Source organism: Giraffa tippelskirchi, chromosome 14 (assembly GCF_054371585.1).
Source record: "Giraffa tippelskirchi isolate mGirTip1 chromosome 14, T2T-mGirTip1v1.2.pri, whole genome shotgun sequence".
In the NCBI taxonomy this organism is placed as follows: domain Eukaryota; kingdom Metazoa; phylum Chordata; class Mammalia; order Artiodactyla; family Giraffidae; genus Giraffa; species Giraffa tippelskirchi.
This window is the reverse complement of record NC_137288.1, coordinates 8,393,644-8,411,668: the sequence shown is the minus strand read 5'-3', so window position 1 is coordinate 8,411,668 and position 18,025 is coordinate 8,393,644. Positions and strand designations below refer to the sequence as shown.

At 55.1% G+C, this 18,025-nt stretch overlaps 1 long non-coding RNA gene across 1 annotated transcript in view; it reads right to left on the bottom strand.

Moving 5' to 3' along the window:
* Positions 1–563: 563 nt before the first annotated feature.
* The window catches only part of LOC145534177 (uncharacterized), a 32,712-nt gene continuing 15,250 nt past the window's right edge, over positions 564–18,025 (bottom strand). The window contains exons 3-5 of the long non-coding RNA XR_014074312.1: positions 17,914–18,025; positions 10,284–10,395; positions 564–2,770 (exon numbers count right to left, since the gene is read on the bottom strand). This is a non-coding gene — a long non-coding RNA (uncharacterized LOC145534177). The remainder of the gene's footprint in view (positions 2,771–10,283; positions 10,396–17,913) is intronic.

Sequence of the window (18,025 nt, the reverse complement as noted above, 5' to 3'; positions counted from 1 at the left end):
CCAACTGGAACCAGGCTCCACTTCCCAGACCTGTCCCTACAGAGGTGGTGGCTCCAGGTGCAGGACCCAGGGATCCACCGAGGGCAGATGGAGAACCGAGACTTGCCCTCGCAGAGACACCAGGCCAGCTGGGTACTGGCCAGCACACCGGGCAGATCGGATCTCCGTGCCTGCAGGACCCCCAGCCCCAGGCACTGATGTCCCACCCCCTCAGCCAGAACCTCCACCTCCACGTGCACCTGTACCTGCTCGGGCTCTGGCAGGAGAACCCGAGGCAGAGGAGGAGTCACCGCCTCGGCAGGGAGAGCCTGCCCTGGCTCCCGCGCAACACCCAGACGCCCACGATGACTCACCCACCCCTGCAGGGAGAACGAGCCCCCGCTCTGGACAGACACCCAGAGCCCTTGCCGGAAACACCACGTCCAGGGGAGCGGTCGGCTCTGCAGCCTCCATCCCTGTCTGCTCACCGTGGACGCCGGCAACTCGGTCTGCCCCCAGGGGACATGGAGTTCCTTTCCCCTGAACTGCTTTGCATTTGGTTTGTTTCCACCTTTCTGGTGATGTTTTCTTTTTTGTATGGTTTCCTGTATTTTTGTTGGTTAAGTTGGGATTCGTAAACTTTTTCATCATTGTTGCAATTTGGGAACACTGTTGTGTAACTCTGGTGATACTGTGTTACCATCACCACTTGGTAGTTTCAGACCCGTTTGATCTTTATGCCCCACCCCCCAACAAAGCCTGGATTCAAGGCAAGCACGCCCTGTTCATCCCTTCCCCCGATCCTGAACACAATTTCATCTTTTCTTTGTGCATTCCTTCCTATATTCTTGGTGTCCCCAATCAATGACTCTCCGTGAAATGACTGAAGCAGTGTTTTTCGGACTCTCCACCTACTGTAAGACTCCATTGGAGAGTTCTCATTTTTATGTCATTTGAACTAGCCTTTGATATCTGAAAGGACGGTGTACGTCCTTTCAAGATACCATGTGCCAAACGAAGCCCTTTTGGCCACTGCCATCATTATCTCCAGGCAGGCATTGCTGTTTCAAGGGTGACATCTCCGCCAGAAGGCAGAGGCTGAGCTCGTCTTGTTGCACCAGCTCCCAAAAGAAGCCAAGAAAGGGAGCTGGAACAACAAACCACCCCAACGCCCAGGAAAGCGTTCTTCATGACAGAAGGCTAGAAAATGACCCAACATCCTTGTGGCCCAGAACCCCTCTAGAAAATCACTGTTCCATAAAAAAGAGAAACACATGGGAAGTTCCAAGGAGAGGCAATGCCCATGGCCAGTGTACTTTAGAGACGGCCTGAGCGCTCCGGGGAAGACACGCACCGACGGAACCCCTTGGGAAACAGCAGGGATTCTCCTCACCGTCGTAAGGGTTTCCTCTGGGGACAACCTGCCCTGGGCACCACATGAGGGAGCAGACCGGCTTCTCTTCCTCTGCCCCCACACCATTCACTCATGAAGGCAGCTCAGGTGTTCTCATGCCCTGCCTGCCTGCCTGCCTGGCTCATCCGTGAGCTGTGACCACCTCCAGGGCAGGACTCCACCTTCTCCTCTCTGTGTACCGTGCATCTGCACACAGTGGGCTTTCAGAACCTTAGACTTGAGCCATTCCCACTCAAGCCAGAACCCTCCCCAGGAAGGAAAACAGCTGTGGAGTCATTTTGGCCCCAGCACTGGTTCCGAAACCCTGGCGGCTCCTACAGCCTCTACGGCGTGAAGAGGGAGGTCCCTTTTGACAGAGCTTTCCGGCTCTCAGATCTAAGCTGTTGTTTCACTGTCAGCTGTGTCTCTTCCGTTGCAGCCAGGTGGGCCACGCTGCTCCAAAGGAGCTCACAAGCTGAGTTTCAAGGGAGGACAGGGATGGCTACAACGTGCTGCAAACTGAGTGAGGGTCCCCACAATCCTCAGCAAAGGTCTGTGGTGTGCAAGTGGGGAGTAGAGGGCCCCCAAGTTCCAAAGGAAGGGAGGTACTCGGGAGCTAAAGCCCTTGGCTGCTGTGGTAGCAGCTGCAGATGGCAGCTCGTCCACAGTGCACTTCAAATGAGGTCATATGAGCGGGACTCTGGAAATGGCTCCGAAATCGAGAGAAAGGGGTCAGGGTATGTGGGAAGCCGGCGGGGGTGGGGGGTGGATGAAGGAAGGTGTCCCTCCTCTCTCCAGTGCAATTTGGTTTGGTGAGTCTCAAAGCTACCAGATGGCACTTCCCAAGTCAGGCCCCCACAGGAATCAGGGTGGGCTGCGTGCCTCGGCCCCTGCCACAGGGACAAGCCACACCAGTGGCCTCCCTGAGCTCCAATGGCCGGATCTGGGGGTTCTGTCTGGGTGCACACCTCCTTGCTGTGGCCAAGTTCCCCCCTTCTCTGAGCACCAGCTTCATCCTCTCGAATGAGGACATCGAATGCTACCTTGGCACGTTACTCTCTTCATCCTGTGAAGACTCATTAGGCTTATCCTACAATTACTAGCTGGCCCGAAGAGATATCTCCTGAATCCAGATTAAGCTGGAGTCTCCCAGGCTCATCTGGCATGTCTTCCCTGAAGTCTGCCAAAACCCACACCATTGCATTTCCAGGGACTCCCCTTAGCCAGCTGGGCAGAAAACCCAGCATGCTTCAAACAAGCTGACAGACAAGCGGGAGAGGACTCACGGGCAGAAGGTTTCCCTCAGGTCTCGGGTGGAGCTCTGGGACCACAGCAGCAACGGGCCATCCCAGCCCCTGGGCTCAGCAGCGCCCTCATTCTCAGGCCGGCGGCTCTGCCCTGAGGGGAGCGGGAAGGTCACCAACTGCCGCAGGCGGACCTCACGCCCCTCCCACTGCTGGAGCCTGACCTCCCCCGGCCCCACCCCTTCCCCTACCCCAGCAGGACGACAGCTCGTCTTCCCCTGGCTTCCAACGTCAGGCCCGGCCCTGGGCCCCGATTGGGCACTGCCCCAGCCCGGAGCCAATCACAGTGGCCAGGGAGGTGGAACGCACCGATTGGCCAGGGCCAGGTCATGTGACCATACTCCCCAGGAAACTCAAATATTACCAAGGTTCCCTAAGAAACCAATGAACAAAATTATCCAGTAAAGGCAAACCGTACTTTTTAATGAGGCCAATGTCACAGAAAAAAAAAAAAAAAAGCTTCACCATGAACTGCTCAAGGAAGCTACTAAATAAACTTTCAGAAAAGTTTAGTAGTTTTTTTTTTTTTTTTTAATAGGGTGACGGAGAGCTATACCTTTCCCGTCTATGTGAATTTAGGTTTAAACTAGATTTCCCTTGGCTATTATATAAGACAAAAAAACCCACATCACCCCCTTTCACTCACCCCCACCCCCCAAAAGTGTTTTAATGTATTGAATTTTTCTGTCCTCAGTTGTGTCTGATTCACGGCAACCCACGAACTCTACACAGCCAGGCTCTTCCGTCCATGGAATTCAGGGCAATTTTTTCTGTCCCAGTCAATGCCCACCCTGGGTGATCCAAAGGCAAGGGCTCAGAGGCCCCTGAGAGACTAACTCCTTTCAGCTGAGCACAGAGCTGGCTCCTCACTGGGATGCCTGTGGCCTGGGGCTCCCAGAGGGGAGAGCAGCACTCGCCCCACCGTGTGGTCACTGCTGGAAGTGCAGGCTGCTCCTCACTCCCCCTTGACAGTGTCCCTGACGGCAGAACAGTGTGAATCGAATCAAGGTGGTAATGCAAACTCCAATGCAACCAAACTTCCCACAAGGTCTCCAAAACCACTCAGGAACAGGGAATTGGAAACTGCAGGGGATGACATGAATGGAGATGGAGACTTGACACCTTACACCGAGTTCACTTCCACTTATACCTAGACAAACTTTCCGTGAAAACTTGTCACCAATCTAGAAGAACAATGAGCAGAAACCGGACACGTGCTTTGAGTCTTCACACACAAAACTAAAAGGCAGTCCACAAAAAAACCCAGAGAATACAGTGGACTTGGCAAAATCAAAGATATCTACTGTGGGAAAGACCTCATGACAAAAGCAAAAGACAGGTCATACATCGCCAGACGAATGAGTGGAAACACAAAGCTTATCAAGGATGTGTCTCCAAACAGACAAAGAACACCAACACAACAAGCCTGTGAAAACTAGGGAAAGGTCTGAAGGGACACCAGACTGAGGAAGACACACACAGAGGATCCCGGATGATGTCCAGCACTGAGGGCCTGAAGAAACAACAGTCTAGTTGCACCCCCTCAGGCCTGTGTGACCGTGGATGAGGCCTCTGTTTCCCGGTGGCTCTGAGAGATGGACAGAGAGGAAGGGGAAGAGAAGTCACTTGCATTTCTAATACTCACAGCAAAGTCTTCCAATGAGAAGGGAATTATCACCCCCACTGACAATGCCATGCACTGAAGTGATATCCACGAGTCCATCTAACCCAGAAGGGAAGGATGCACCTGTTCTCACAAAACGGCGAGAGATGGAAGAAGGAAGATCAAGCCCACACCAATCACTGGAGAGAGAAGCTGTGCTCAGGGCTTGAAAAATTCCTATTGGTAAAATGATGTCACAGCCCCACAAGGCAATCCACAGCTTCTATGCTATTCCTCCCAAAATGCCAATGCATTTTCGCACCGAACAAAGAATTGCAAAAGGGGTTACGGAAACAGAAAAGAGCCTAAATTGTCAATACAATCCGACGAAAAGGCCCCGATACGGACATCCAAGGTTGTGTGAAAGGAAATTAGACGACCAAACTAGGATCCTCAGGAGAGTATCGGAGAAGGCAATGGCGACCCACTCCAGTACTCTTGCCTGGAAAATGCCCTGGACGGAGGAGCCTGGTAGGCTGCAGGCCATGGGGTCGCGCAGAGTCTGACACGACTGAAGTGACTTAGCAGCAGCAGCAGCAGCGGCAGGACAGTATGCTATTGGGAATACAACAACACACACAGATCCAGATCGATGGAATAAAGTTGAGGGTCCAGAAACAAACCCCAGCATCCATCGTCAACTCATCTCTGACACAGAAGGGGAGATTATCCAAATGGGAACAAGAAAGCCTCTTCAATCAATGTCCATGGGAAACCCAGACAGCTACATCTGAAGAACGCTATTGGTTTGGATCTCAGACCACCTCAATATTGGGGAAAAACCTCACCCTAAAGACTGATGTCATGAGATAGCTAGAAAGAAGCGTAGGTCAAAGGCTCCTTAACATCAGAGTCTCCTTGCCATTTGCTGGGCGGAGGTAGAAATGGGTCTCTTCAATTAAGGGAAAGAGGTACACGAAGTACACCAATGGGTTTCCATCCAATGGAACCTCTTCACAACAGAGAAGCTAAGCATTCACAAATGCAAAAGATAGGAAACGGAACACGAGAGACTCCTTCCAAGTGGTGTATCTGAGAAGGGGTTCATATGGAAAGAGACGAAGAATGCACAGCACTCAGATTCCAAGAAACACCACCACCACCCTTGACCCTTCCCCTATGACCAACTCCGACCTGAAGCCTTTCTCTCCCTCTAACCTATCCCTAAAACATAACCCTCATCTAATCATATACATGTGGAATTCCTAGCATCCATCCATTCACACACGAGAGAGAAAGAGGAAGACACAGAGGGAATTGAGAAAGGAAAAGAGAGGGACACAGCCAGAGAGAGACACGGAACCAAAGAGAGGAAAGGAGTCGATGGTCCAGACTTTTCCTCAATCTGTCTCGAAGGTAGAAGCAATGACAGCGCCCATCCACCCCAGAAGGGGGAAAAGGACGGAAGGTTTGCAGAGGAAAAGACAAGAACGCAGGGAGCCATTAGAAGCTCAGCCACCCGCAGAAGCCGAGCTGGGACACTTGAACAGAATCTCAATGGAAACAGGACCAGAAAGTTGGCTACTCTTTTCTACAAGAGAGGGAGACCTTCGAGTCTTCCTTTCTGTCCTCCAGCTTGGATGCGGGGTCTCAAAACAGTCAGGAGGGGGAGTGCCTTTTCCTGGGTACCACGGCACATCCAGGCCTCGTTCTGCCCCATTCTGTGCTATGTCAGCCCTGGATGGAATCTTTCTTTCTGAAGTCTCAGCGCACGAGCTCCACGTGATATCGGCCCCAGGTGGAAAGGCATGGAGCTGCTCGTAGGCCGACAGACCTAGGAAGCAGATGGGAGAATGACCCCCACTCTGCAGATGGAGAGACTGGGGAAACCCTGAGGGGCATATGCTTGTCCAGGGCCACACCACTTATGAGAAGAAGGAGCCTGGTCTGAGAGCAGCAGGGCCCTCGGAGCTCAGGCCCTGGCTGCACCCAGGCCTCCCCAGGGCTGTGGGCTGGGCTGTGTGGGCGTCTCTGTGCCTGCACATGGCCTAAGGGGGGTGGTCGAGCAGTCAGAAACCCAGAGATTCCCTTGGGAAGTTTTGGGGAAGGGACCTCAGCACGAACCCCAGGCGATGATGTCACCTGCCGGCAACAGAACCCAACAGAACCCGCAACCCGGGTATCCAGGCCTCCAGAGCGGAGAGGAGCCCCCAGCCAGATCACTTGCTGCCAGGATGTTCTGCTGTTTGCCCATGCCCAGAGGCCGGGGCCTCAGGAGAGCTCACAGGCAGTGTGCGTGGGCACCCTGTCGACGTTGGCTCAGGACACCCCCGAGAGGCCTCTGGCCGTTTGCCCGGAGAAACTGAAAGGTAACACGGGGAGCCCCAGGCCGGGCCAGGCCACCTCGCCCATGCCACCCGGAAACACCGGGTCCTTTGCCTGTGTGTGTGGATGCGGGTTTCTCGGGGTGTGTCTCCCTCAAGGAAGCCCAGGCGGATGTGGGGTCAGAAGCCTGCGGACAAGTTGTGTCCACACCCCAGGGGAGAGCAGGCTGGGCCCGATGGGGAGTGTGCGGGCAGCGGCGGCCGCCCAGGCTGACCTCACACCCACAGGTGGGTCTCTTTCCTCCCGGGTGGGGATCTGAGCAGACACACGTCTCTGACCCTTCTGGGAAGAGAAGTTCGAGCAGGCAGAAGCAGCGGTTCCACTGGCCAGGCCCAGCTTGGAAAACTCCCAGCATGGCTGGCTGACGGTCACTGTCGTTGCAGAGCTTCCCACGTGATGAGGCCGAGGACGGGGACACCCCATCCACCTCCCGGAGGGAGGGGTCGGAGCACCACCCCCCCGCCCGTGAGGCCCAGTGCAGGCTCCAGGTGAGCGTGCCCACGGAGGCATCAGGCCCACCGGGGGAGAAGAGGAGGCGGGGAAGGCCTGCTGCAGAGACACCGCCCAGGATACACCCGCCGGCCCAGTCTGAGGCTGCCACGGAGCTCAGCACACCCGGCTCCGACCCAGAGTCCCGAGAACCCCGGCCTCTGAGGCAGCAGGAGGACCTGGAGCCCAGCACGCCAGAGCACAGAGGTGAGGACGCTGGGGCTGCTGCACGGGAGTGTGTGGGGACGGGGTGCTGAGCTACACAGGGACGAGTCCCCGAAAGCTGCTGCTGGGCCTGCAGCAAGCGCTGGCCTCACACCCCCCGCCCCCCGTCTCGCACACTTCAGTCCCAAAAGACATCCGACGCTGGGTATTCTTTGGGAATCTCTTGGAAGCTTTCTGTCCCGGGATACGCACATGCCAAGGCTGGCCTGTGGGCAAACTTTGCTTCTCCCCCAGCTCTAGCACTGACCTCCAACTGGAACCAGGCTCCACTTCCCAGACCTGTCCCTACAGAGGTGGTGGCTCCAGGTGCAGGACCCAGGGATCCACCGAGGGCAGATGGAGAACCGAGACTTGCCCTCGCAGAGACACCAGGCCAGCTGGGTACTGGCCAGCACACCGGGCAGATCGGATCTCCGTGCCTGCAGGACCCCCAGCCCCAGGCACTGATGTCCCACCCCCTCAGCCAGAACCTCCACCTCCACGTGCACCTGTACCTGCTCGGGCTCTGGCAGGAGAACCCGAGGCAGAGGAGGAGTCACCGCCTCGGCAGGGAGAGCCTGCCCTGGCTCCCGCGCAACACCCAGACGCCCACGATGACTCACCCACCCCTGCAGGGAGAACGAGCCCCCGCTCTGGACAGACACCCAGAGCCCTTGCCGGAAACACCACGTCCAGGGGAGCGGTCGGCTCTGCAGCCTCCATCCCTGTCTGCTCACCGTGGACGCCGGCAACTCGGTCTGCCCCCAGGGGACATGGAGTTCCTTTCCCCTGAACTGCTTTGCATTTGGTTTGTTTCCACCTTTCTGGTGATGTTTTCTTTTTTGTATGGTTTCCTGTATTTTTGTTGGTTAAGTTGGGATTCGTAAACTTTTTCATCATTGTTGCAATTTGGGAACACTGTTGTGTAACTCTGGTGATCCTGTGTTACCATCACCACTTGGTAGTTTCAGACCCGTTTGATCTTTATGCCCCACCCCCCAACAAAGCCTGGATTCAAGGCAAGCACGCCCTGTTCATCCCTTCCCCCGATCCTGAACACAATTTCATCTTTTCTTTGTGCATTCCTTCCTATATTCTTGGTGTCCCCAATCAATGACTCTCCGTGAAATGACTGAAGCAGTGTTTTTCGGACTCTCCACCTACTGTAAGACTCCATTGGAGAGTTCTCATTTTTATGTCATTTGAACTAGCCTTTGATATCTGAAAGGACGGTGTATGTCCTTTCAAGATACCATGTGCCAAACGAAGCCCTTTTGGCAACTGCCATCATTATCCAGGCAGGCATTGCTGTTTGAAGGGTGACATCTCAGCCAGAAGGCAGAGGCTGAGCTCGTCTTGTTGCACCAGCTCCCAAAAGAAGCCAAGAAAGGGAGCTGGAACAACAAACCACCCCAACGCCCAGGAAAGCGTTCTTCATGACAGAAGGCTAGAAAATGACCCAACATCCTTGTGGCCCAGAACCCCTCTAGAAAATCACTGTTCCATAAAAAAGAGAAACACATGGGAAGTTCCAAGGAGAGGCAATGCCCATGGCCAGTGTACTTTAGAGACGGCCTGAGCGCTCCGGGGAAGACACGCACCGACGGAACCCCTTGGGAAACAGCAGGGATTCTCCTCACCGTCGTAAGGGTTTCCTCTGGGGACAACCTGCCCTGGGCACCACATGAGGGAGCAGACCGGCTTCTCTTCCTCTGCCCCCACACCATTCACTCATGAAGGCAGCTCAGGTGTTCTCATGCCCTGCCTGCCTGCCTGCCTGGCTCATCCGTGAGCTGTGACCACCTCCAGGGCAGGACTCCACCTTCTCCTCTCTGTGTACCGTGCATCTGCACACAGTGGGCTTTCAGAACCTTAGACTTGAGCCATTCCCACTCAAGCCAGAACCCTCCCCAGGAAGGAAAACAGCTGTGGAGTCATTTTGGCCCCAGCACTGGTTCCGAAACCCTGGCGGCTCCTACAGCCTCTACGGCGTGAAGAGGGAGGTCCCTTTTGACAGAGCTTTCCGGCTCTCAGATCTAAGCTGTTGTTTCACTGTCAGCTGTGTCTCTTCCGTTGCAGCCAGGTGGGCCACGCTGCTCCAAAGGAGCTCACAAGCTGAGTTTCAAGGGAGGACAGGGATGGCTACAACGTGCTGCAAACTGAGTGAGGGTCCCCACAATCCTCAGCAAAGGTCTGTGGTGTGCAAGTGGGGAGTAGAGGGCCCCCAAGTTCCAAAGGAAGGGAGGTACTCGGGAGCTAAAGCCCTTGGCTGCTGTGGTAGCAGCTGCAGATGGCAGCTCGTCCACAGTGCACTTCGAATGAGGTCATATGAGCGGGACTCTGGAAATGGCTCCGAAATCGAGAGAAAGGGGTCAGGGTATGTGGGAAGCCGGCGGGGGTGGGGGGTGGATGAAGGAAGGTGTCCCTCCTCTCTCCAGTGCAATTTGGTTTGGTGAGTCTCAAAGCTACCAGATGGCACTTCCCAAGTCAGGCCCCCACAGGAATCAGGGTGGGCTGCGTGCCTCGGCCCCTGCCACAGGGACAAGCCACACCAGTGGCCTCCCTGAGCTCCAATGGCCGGATCTGGGGGTTCTGTCTGGGTGCACACCTCCTTGCTGTGGCCAAGTTCCCCCCTTCTCTGAGCACCAGCTTCATCCTCTCGAATGAGGACATCGAATGCTACCTTGGCACGTTACTCTCTTCATCCTGTGAAGACTCATTAGGCTTATCCTACAATTACTAGCTGGCCCGAAGAGATATCTCCTGAATCCAGATTAAGCTGGAGTCTCCCAGGCTCATCTGGCATGTCTTCCCTGAAGTCTGCCAAAACCCACACCATTGCATTTCCAGGGACTCCCCTTAGCCAGCTGGGCAGAAAACCCAGCATGCTTCAAACAAGCTGACAGACAAGCGGGAGAGGACTCACGGGCAGAAGGTTTCCCTCAGGTCTCGGGTGGAGCTCTGGGACCACAGCAGCAACGGGCCATCCCAGCCCCTGGGCTCAGCAGCGCCCTCATTCTCAGGCCGGCGGCTCTGCCCTGAGGGGAGCGGGAAGGTCACCAACTGCCGCAGGCGGACCTCACGCCCCTCCCACTGCTGGAGCCTGACCTCCCCCGGCCCCACCCCTTCCCCTACCCCAGCAGGACGACAGCTCGTCTTCCCCTGGCTTCCAACGTCAGGCCCGGCCCTGGGCCCCGATTGGGCACTGCCCCAGCCCGGAGCCAATCACAGTGGCCAGGGAGGTGGAACGCACCGATTGGCCAGGGCCAGGTCATGTGACCATACTCCCCAGGAAACTCAAATATTACCAAGGTTCCCTAAGAAACCAATGAACAAAATTATCCAGTAAAGGCAAACCGTACTTTTTAATGAGGCCAATGTCACAGAAAAAAAAAAAAAAAAAAAGCTTCACCATGAACTGCTCAAGGAAGCTAGTAAATAAACTTTCAGAAAAGTTTAGTAGTTTTTTTTTTTTTTTTTAATAGGGTGACGGAGAGCTATACCTTTCCCGTCTATGTGAATTTAGGTTTAAACTAGATTTCCCTTGGCTGTTATATAAGACAAAAAAACCCACATCACCCCCTTTCACTCACCCCCACCCCCCAAAAGTGTTTTAATGTATTGAATTTTTCTGTCCTCAGTTGTGTCTGATTCACGGCAACCCACGAACTCTACACAGCCAGGCTCTTCCGTCCATGGAATTCAGGGCAATTTTTTCTGTCCCAGTCAATGCCCACCCTGGGTGATCCAAAGGCAAGGGCTCAGAGGCCCCTGAGAGACTAACTCCTTTCAGCTGAGCACAGAGCTGGCTCCTCACTGGGATGCCTGTGGCCTGGGGCTCCCAGAGGGGAGAGCAGCACTCGCCCCACCGTGTGGTCACTGCTGGAAGTGCAGGCTGCTCCTCACTCCCCCTTGACAGTGTCCCTGACGGCAGAACAGTGTGAATCGAATCAAGGTGGTAATGCAAACTCCAATGCAACCAAACTCCCCACAAGGTCTCCAAAACCACTCAGGAACAGGGAATTGGAAACTGCAGGGGATGACATGAATGGAGATGGAGACTTGACACCTTAAACCGAGTTCACTTCCACTTATCCCTAGACAAACTTTCCGTGAAAACTTGTCACCAATCTAGAAGAACAATGAGCAGAAACCGGACACGTGCTTTGAGTCTTCACACACAAAACTAAAAGGCAGTCCACAAAAAAACCCAGAGAATACAGTGGACTTGGCAAAATCAAAGATATCTACTGTGGGAAAGACCTCATGACAAAAGCAAAAGACAGGTCATACATCGCCAGACGAATGAGTGGAAACACAAAGCTTATCAAGGATGTGTCTCCAAACAGACAAAGAACACCAACACAACAAGCCTGTGAAAACTAGGGAAAGGTCTGAAGGGACACCAGACTGAGGAAGACACACACAGAGGATCCCGGATGATGTCCAGCACTGAGGGCCTGAAGAAACAACAGTCTAGTTGCACCCCCTCAGGCCTGTGTGACCGTGGATGAGGCCTCTGTTTCCCGGTGGCTCTGAGAGATGGACAGGGAGGAAGGGGAAGAGAAGTCACTTGCATTTCTAATACTCACAGCAAAGTCTTCCAATGAGAAGGGAATTATCACCCCCACTGACAATGCCATGCACTGAAGTGATATCCACGAGTCCATCTAACCCAGAAGGGAAGGATGCACCTGTTCTCACAAAACGGCGAGAGATGGAAGAAGGAAGATCAAGCCCACACCAATCACTGGAGAGAGAAGCTGTGCTCAGGGCTTGAAAAATTCCTATTGGTAAAATGATGTCACAGCCCCACAAGGCAATCCACAGCTTCGATGCTATTCCTCCCAAAATGCCAAAGCATTTTCGCACCGAACAAAGAATTGCAAAAGGGGTGACGGAAACAGAAAAGAGCCTAAATTGTCAATACAATCCGACGAAAAGGCCCCGATACGGACATCCAAGGTTGTGTGAAAGGAAATTAGACGACCAAACTAGGATCCTCAGGAGAGTATCGGAGAAGGCAATGGCGACCCACTCCAGTACTCTTGCCTGGAAAATGCCCTGGACGGAGGAGCCTGGTAGGCTGCAGGCCATGGGGTCGCGCAGAGTCTGACACGACTGAAGTGACTTAGCAGCAGCAGCAGCAGCGGCAGGACAGTATGCTATTGGGAATACAACAACACACACAGATCCAGATCGATGGAATAAAGTTGAGGGTCCAGAAACAAACCCCAGCATCCATCGTCAACTCATCTCTGACACAGAAGGGGAGATTATCCAAATGGGAACAAGAAAGCCTCTTCAATCAATGTCCATGGGAAACCCAGACAGCTACATCTGAAGAACGCTATTGGTTTGGATCTCAGACCACCTCAATATTGGGGAAAAACCTCACCCTAAAGACTGATGTCATGAGATAGCTAGAAAGAAGCGTAGGTCAAAGGCTCCTTAACATCAGAGTCTCCTTGCCATTTGCTGGGCGGAGGTAGAAATGGGTCTCTTCAATTAAGGGAAAGAGGTACACGAAGTACACCAATGGGTTTCCATCCAATGGAACCTCTTCACAACAGAGAAGCTAAGCATTCACAAATGCAAAAGATAGGAAACGGAACACGAGAGACTCCTTCCAAGTGGTGTATCTGAGAAGGGGTTCATATGGAAAGAGACGAAGAATGCACAGCACTCAGATTCCAAGAAACACCACCACCACCCTTGACCCTTCCCCTATGACCAACTCCGACCTGAAGCCTTTCTCTCCCTCTAACCTATCCCTAAAACATAACCCTCATCTAATCATATACATGTGGAATTCCTAGCATCCATCCATTCACACACGAGAGAGAAAGAGGAAGACACAGAGGGAATTGAGAAAGGAAAAGAGAGGGACACAGCCAGAGAGAGACACGGAACCAAAGAGAGGAAAGGAGTCGATGGTCCAGACTTTTCCTCAATCTGTCTCGAAGGTAGAAGCAAAGACAGCGCCCATCCACCCCAGAAGGGGGAAAAGGACGGAAGGTTTGCAGAGGAAAAGACAAGAACGCAGGGAGCCATTAGAAGCTCAGCCACCTGCAGAAGCCGAGCTGGGACACTTGAACAGAATCTCAATGGAAACAGGACCAGAAAGTTGGCTACTCTTTTCTACAAGAGAGGGAGACCTTCGAGTCTTCCTTTCTGTCCTCCAGCTTGGATGCGGGGTCTCAAAACAGTCAGGAGGGGGAGTGCCTTTTCCTGGGTACCACGGCACATCCAGGCCTCGTTCTGCCCCATTCTGTGCTATGTCAGCCCTGGATGGAATCTTTCTTTCTGAAGTCTCAGCGCACGAGCTCCACGTGATATCGGCCCCAGGTGGAAAGGCATGGAGCTGCTCGTAGGCCGACAGACCTAGGAAGCAGATGGGAGAATGACCCCCACTCTGCAGATGGAGAGACTGGGGAAACCCTGAGGGGCATATGCTTGTCCAGGGCCACACCACTTATGAGAAGAAGGAGCCTGGTCTGAGAGCAGCAGGGCCCTCGGAGCTCAGGCCCTGGCTGCACCCAGGCCTCCCCAGGGCTGTGGGCTGGGCTGTGTGGGCGTCTCTGTGCCTGCACATGGCCTAAGGGGGGTGGTCGAGCAGTCAGAAACCCAGAGATTCCCTTGGGAAGTTTTGGGGAAGGGACCTCAGCACGAACCCCAGGCGATGATGTCACCTGCCGGCAACAGAACCCAACAGAACCCGCAACCCGGGTATCCAGGCCTCCAGAGCGGAGAGGAGCCCCCAGCCAGATCACTTGCTGCCAGGATGTTCTGCTGTTTGCCCATGCCCAGAGGCCGGGGCCTCAGGAGAGCTCACAGGCAGTGTGCGTGGGCACCCTGTCGACGTTGGCTCAGGACACCCCCGAGAGGCCTCTGGCCGTTTGCCCGGAGAAACAGAAAGGTAACACGGGGAGCCCCAGGCCGGGCCAGGCCACCTCGCCCATGCCACCCGGAAACACCGGGTCCTTTGCCTGTGTGTGTGGATGCGGGTTTCTCGGGGTGTGTCTCCCTCAAGGAAGCCCAGGCGGATGTGGGGTCAGAAGCCTGCGGACAAGTTGTGTCCACACCCCAGGGGAGAGCAGGCTGGGCCCGATGGGGAGTGTGCGGGCAGCGGCGGCCGCCCAGGCTGACCTCACACCCACAGGTGGGTCTCTTTCCTCCCGGGTGGGGATCTGAGCAGACACACGTCTCTGACCCTTCTGGGAAGAGAAGTTCGAGCAGGCAGAAGCAGCGGTTCCACTGGCCAGGCCCAGCTTGGAAAACTCCCAGCATGGCTGGCTGACGGTCACTGTCGTTGCAGAGCTTCCCACGTGATGAGGCCGAGGACGGGGACACCCCATCCACCTCCCGGAGGGAGGGGTCGGAGCACCACCCCCCCGCCCCTGAGGCCCAGTGCAGGCTCCAGGTGAGCGTGCCCACGGAGGCATCAGCCCCACCGGGGGAGAAGAGGAGGCGGGGAAGGCCTGCTGCAGAGACACCGCCTAGGATACACCCGCCGGCCCAGTCTGAGGCTGCCACGGAGCTCAGCACACCCGGCTCCGACCCAGAGTCCCGAGAACCCCGGCCTCTGAGGCAGCAGGAGGACCTGGAGCCCAGCACGCCAGAGCACAGAGGTGAGGACGCTGGGGCTGCTGCACGGGAGTGTGTGGGGACGGGGTGCTGAGCTACACAGGGACGAGTCCCCGAAAGCTGCTGCTGGGCCTGCAGCAAGCACTGGCCTCACACCCCCCGCCCCCCGTCTTGCACACTTCAGTCCCAAAAGACATCCGACGCTGGGTATTCTTTGGGAATCTCTTGGAAGCTTTCTGTCCCGGGATACGCACATGCCAAGGCTGGCCTGTGGGCAAACTTTGCTTCTCCCCCAGCTCTAGCACTGACCTCCAACTGGAACCAGGCTCCACTTCCCAGACCTGTCCCTACAGAGGTGGTGGCTCCAGGTGCAGGACCCAGGGATCCACCGAGGGCAGATGGAGAACCGAGACTTGCCCTCGCAGAGACACCAGGCCAGCTGGGTACTGGCCAGCACACCGGGCAGATCGGATCTCCGTGCCTGCAGGACCCCCAGCCCCAGGCACTGATGTCCCACCCCCTCAGCCAGAACCTCCACCTCCACGTGCACCTGTACCTGCTCGGGCTCTGGCAGGAGAACCCGAGGCAGAGGAGGAGTCACCGCCTCGGCAGGGAGAGCCTGCCCTGGCTCCCGCGCAACACCCAGACGCCCACGATGACTCACCCACCCCTGCAGGGAGAACGAGCCCCCGCTCTGGACAGACACCCAGAGCCCTTGCCGGAAACACCACGTCCAGGGGAGCGGTCGGCTCTGCAGCCTCCATCCCTGTCTGCTCACCGTGGACGCCGGCAACTTGGTCTGCCCCCAGGGGACATGGAGTTCCTTTCCCCTGAACTGCTTTGCATTTGGTTTGTTTCCACCTTTCTGGTGATGTTTTCTTTTTTGTATGGTTTCCTGTACTTTTGTTGGTTAAGTTGGGATTCGTAAACTTTCTCATCATTGTTGCAATTTGGGAACACTGTTGTGTAACTCTGGTGATACTGTGTTACCATCACCACTTGGTAGTTTCAGACCCGTTTGATCTTTATGCCCCACCCCCCAACAAAGCCTGGATTCAAGGCAAGCACGCCCTGTTCATCCCTTCCCCCGATCCTGAACACAATTTCATCTTTTCTTTGTGCATTCCTTCCTATATTCTTGGTGTCCCCAATCAATGACTCTCCGTGAAATGACTGAAGCAGTGTTTTTCGGACTCTCCACCTACTGTAAGACTCCATTGGAGAGTTCTCATTTTTATGTCATTTGAACTAGCCTTTGATATCTGAAAGGACGGTGTACGTCCTTTCAAGATACCATGTGCCAAACGAAGCCCTTTTGGCCACTGCCATCATTATCTCCAGGCAGGCATTGCTGTTTCAAGGGTGACATCTCAGCCAGAAGGCAGAGGCTGAGCTCGTCTTGTTGCACCAGCTCCCAAAAGAAGCCAAGAAAGGGAGCTGGAACAACAAACCACCCCAACGCCCAGGAAAGCGTTCTTCATGACAGAAGGCTAGAAAATGACCCAACATCCTTGTGGCCCAGAACCCCTCTAGAAAATCACTGTTCCATAAAAAAGAGAAACACATGGGAAGTTCCAAGGAGAGGCAATGCCCATGGCCAGTGTACTTTAGAGACGGCCTGAGCGCTCCGGGGAAGACACGCACCGACGGAACCCCTTGGGAAACAGCAGGGATTCTCCTCACCGTCGTAAGGGTTTCCTCTGGGGACAACCTGCCCTGGGCACCACATGAGGGAGCAGACCGGCTTCTCTTCCTCTGCCCCCACACCATTCACTCATGAAGGCAGCTCAGGTGTTCTCATGCCCTGCCTGCCTGCCTGCCTGGCTCATCCGTGAGCTGTGACCACCTCCAGGGCAGGACTCCACCTTCTCCTCTCTGTGTACCGTGCATCTGCACACAGTGGGCTTTCAGAACCTTAGACTTGAGCCATTCCCACTCAAGCCAGAACCCTCCCCAGGAAGGAAAACAGCTGTGGAGTCATTTTGGCCCCAGCACTGGTTCCGAAACCCTGGCGGCTCCTACAGCCTCTACGGCGTGAAGAGGGAGGTCCCTTTTGACAGAGCTTTCCGGCTCTCAGATCTAAGCTGTTGTTTCACTGTCAGCTGTGTCTCTTCCGTTGCAGCCAGGTGGGCCACGCTGCTCCAAAGGAGCTCACAAGCTGAGTTTCAAGGGAGGACAGGGATGGCTACAACGTGCTGCAAACTGAGTGAGGGTCCCCACAATCCTCAGCAAAGGTCTGTGGTGTGCAAGTGGGGAGTAGAGGGCCCCCAAGTTCCAAAGGAAGGGAGGTACTCGGGAGCTAAAGCCCTTGGCTGCTGTGGTAGCAGCTGCAGATGGCAGCTCGTCCACAGTGCACTTCGAATGAGGTCATATGAGCGGGACTCTGGAAATGGCTCCGAAATCGGGAGAAAGGGGTCAGGGTATGTGGGAAGCCGGCGGGGGTGGGGGGTGGATGAAGGAAGGTGTCCCTCCTCTCTCCAGTGCAATTTGGTTTGGTGAGTCTCAAAGCTACCAGATGGCACTTCCCAAGTCAGGCCCCCACAGGAATCAGGGTGGGCTGCGTGCCTCGGCCCCTGCCACAGGGACAAGCCACACCAGTGGCCTCCCTGAGCTCCAATGGCCGGATCTGGGGGTTCTGTCTGGGTGCACACCTCCTTGCTGTGGCCAAGTTCCCCCCTTCTCTGAGCACCAGCTTCATCCTCTCGAATGAGGACATCGAATGCTACCTTGGCACGTTACTCTCTTCATCCTGTGAAGACTCATTAGGCTTATCCTACAATTACTAGCTGGCCCGAAGAGATATCTCCTGAATCCAGATTAAGCTGGAGTCTCCCAGGCTCATCTGGCATGTCTTCCCTGAAGTCTGCCAAAACCCACACCCTTGCATTTCCAGGGACTCCCCTTAGCCAGCTGGGCAGAAAACCCAGCATGCTTCAAACAAGCTGACAGACAAGCGGGAGAGGACTCACGGGCAGAAGGTTTCCCTCAGGTCTCGGGTGGAGCTCTGGGACCACAGCAGCAACGGGCCATCCCAGCCCCTGGGCTCAGCAGCGCCCTCATTCTCAGGCCGGCGGCTCTGCC